At 40.9% G+C, this 2872-nt stretch overlaps 1 protein-coding gene across 2 annotated transcripts in view; it reads left to right on the forward strand.

Annotated features, from left to right (window-relative positions):
• The window catches only part of MRPL48 (mitochondrial ribosomal protein L48), a 79242-nt gene that overhangs the window by 48838 nt on the left and 27532 nt on the right, over positions 1-2872 (forward strand). The gene's annotated exons all lie outside the window — the stretch shown is intronic.

Consider the following 2872-nt stretch of genomic DNA (forward strand, 5'->3'; position numbering starts at 1 on the left):
AAAAAAAAAAAAAACTAAAAACTAAAAAAAAATTTAAAAATAAAATAAAAAGAGAAGGTACAGAGAGGGAGAAGGTATTTGTAGCACTTACAAAGGATCATGTTTAGAATATGTAAAGAGCCTCTGCAAATCAATAAGAGAAAGGCAGACAAACCAATTTTTAAAATGAGGAAAATACCTGAATAGGCAGATCTGAATAGGCAGATGACAAAAGACAGTATCCAAATAGCCAGTAATCATATGGGAAGGTGCTCAGGCTCAATAGACATAAAGAAAATGCTAGTTAAAACCTCATTGCATCAGGCGTGGTGGCTCGTGCCTGTAATCTCAGCACTTTGGGAGGCCAAAGCAGGCAGATAGCGAAGTCAAGAGATAGAGACCATCCTGGCCAACATGGTGAAACCCCGTGTCTGCTAAAAATACAAAAATTAGCTGGGCATGGTGGCGTGTGCCTGTAGTCCCAGCTACTCAGGAGGCTGAGGCAGGAGAATTGCTTGAACCCAGGAGGCGGAGGTCGCAGTGAGCCGAGATCGCGCCACTGCACTCCAGCCTGGTGACTGGCGATGGAACGAGACTCTCTCAGAACAAAACAAAACAAAACAAAACAAAAAAACCTCATTGCATTACCACTACGTATCCAACCAAAATGGCTAAAACAAAGAAACCAATCAGAAAACCTGATTAAACTGTTTTCTAAGTATTGGCAAGAATGTACAGCAATTAGAACTCTCATACACTGCTGGTGGAAGTCTAAATTGGAAACTACTAAACTGTTTGAGAGTATCTATTAAGGAGGAACCTGTGCCTACTCTATAACTCAGTAGTTCAGTTCCCAGGTATACCCCCAACAGAAATGGATAATATGTTCACTAAAAGATGCATACTAGAACATTGGTTGCAGTACTATTTGTAATGGCCCCATTACTGGAAATAACCCAAATTTTCCACGAACAGTAGAGAGGATAAATAAATTGTGGCATATTCATACAGTGGAGACTAGTAGCACATGAGAAGGAAAGAATTGCCATTCCAAGTAATGCCTGGTGAATCTTATGAACCTAATGAAAGAAGATACAAAAGAGAATGTATCTATCATTCCATTTTCGTGAATTTTTAAAACATGCAAAATAACTCCATTGTTTTATAAGTCAGGACAGTGGTTACTAATTTGGGGAAAGGAGACCTTTTAGGGTACTCGTAGCAATCTGTTTCTTGTCTAGGGTACTCATTACAGAGGTAGTTTCACTTTGTGAAAATTTATTGAGCTGTGTAACTTATTTATGTATTTTTGTGTATTAATATGTTACAATAAAAATTTACTAAAAAATTTCAAACAATCGATTTTAAGATTCTAATTTTAGATTGATAAAATATTTACATTCTTTTTTTTTTTTTTTTTTTTTAGACGGAGTTTCACTCATGTTACCCAGGCTGGAGTGCAATGGCGCGATCTCGGCTCACTGCAACCTCTGCCTGCTGGGTTCAGGCAATTCTCCTGCCTCAGCCTCCTGAGTAGCTGGGATTACAGGCACGCACACGCACCACCATGCCCAGCTAATTTTTTAATATTTACATTCTTAAAAATTTTTTAAATAGAAGAAAGTAGTTTAAAACACTCATTCCTACCCCCAGGTCTCAGCCAGCTAGTTCCCTCACAAGCAGCCAATTATACTAGTTTTTTTTGGGGGGATGGGGGCTGGGGTTGTTTTTATTTTTGTTTTTGAGGCATGGTCTCACTCTGTTGCCCAGGCTGGAGTGCAGTGGCTCAGTCACTACTCACTGTAACCTCTGCCTCCCAGGCTCAAGCGATCTTCCTGTCTCAGCCTCACAAGTTGTTGGGACTACAGGTGTATATTACCACGCCTGTCTAATTTTTGTGTTTTTTGCAGAGATGGGGTTTTGCCATGTTGTCCAGGCTGGTCTCGGACTCCTAGGCTCAAGCAATCTGCCTCCTCATCCTCCCAAAGTGCAGGGATTATAGGCATGAGCCACTGTGTCCAGCTGATGCTAATATTTTTGTACATGCTTCCAGAGATATTTGTAAAATATGCAATTAGGTAAGTATGTATGTAATTACGCACATGCACACACACATCTATTCTCTTCTAGCTCCCCCATTTCTTTCTTTTTTTTTTTTTTTGCCTTCAACCTCAGTGACATTTCTAGGGGCTAGGTCCCCCATTTATATGTGTGGCAACATTTTGAACACTTTAGTCTACAGTTTGCTTTTATCATTTATTTTATCTTAAAGACCTTTCCAGTGTCTGTACATAATGGAGTGGCTCCTTACTTCTTTTAACAGCTGCATAATTTACTTAATAAGTCTCCCTTTTTTTTTTTTTGAAACAGGTGCTCACTGTGGCCCAGGCTGGAGTATAGTTGTATGACCACGGCTCACTGCAGCCTCAACCTCTCAGACTCAAGCCATCATCTCACCTCAGCCTCCTGAGTAGCTGGGATTACAGGCACTTGCCATCATGCCCAGCTAATTAAGAAATTTTTTTTGTAGAGTTGGGATGTAGCTATGTTGCCAGGGCTGCTTTTGAACCCCTTAGCACAAGTTATCCTCCTGTCTTGGCCTCCCAAAGTTCTGGGATTACAGGTGTGAGCCACTCCACCCAGCCATAAGTCCCTCTCTTTATGGGCATTTAGGTTAGATTATTTTCAGTTGAGATGCTTTTCTTCTTTCTGATCTATGTTGTGTTAAATATTTCTTAGGCTTCCTTGTAACTTTTTTTTTTTTTTTAAAGAATTAGTCTCGGCCGGGCGCGGTGGCTCACGCCTGTAATCCCAGCACTTTGGGAGGCCGAGGCGGGTGGATCACGAGGTCAAGAGATCGAGACCATCCTGGTCAACATGGTGAAACCCCGTC

Source organism: Cebus imitator, unplaced genomic scaffold (genome assembly GCF_001604975.1).
Source record: "Cebus imitator isolate Cc_AM_T3 unplaced genomic scaffold, Cebus_imitator-1.0 Scaffold79, whole genome shotgun sequence".
NCBI classification, from domain to species: Eukaryota; Metazoa; Chordata; class Mammalia; order Primates; family Cebidae; genus Cebus; species Cebus imitator.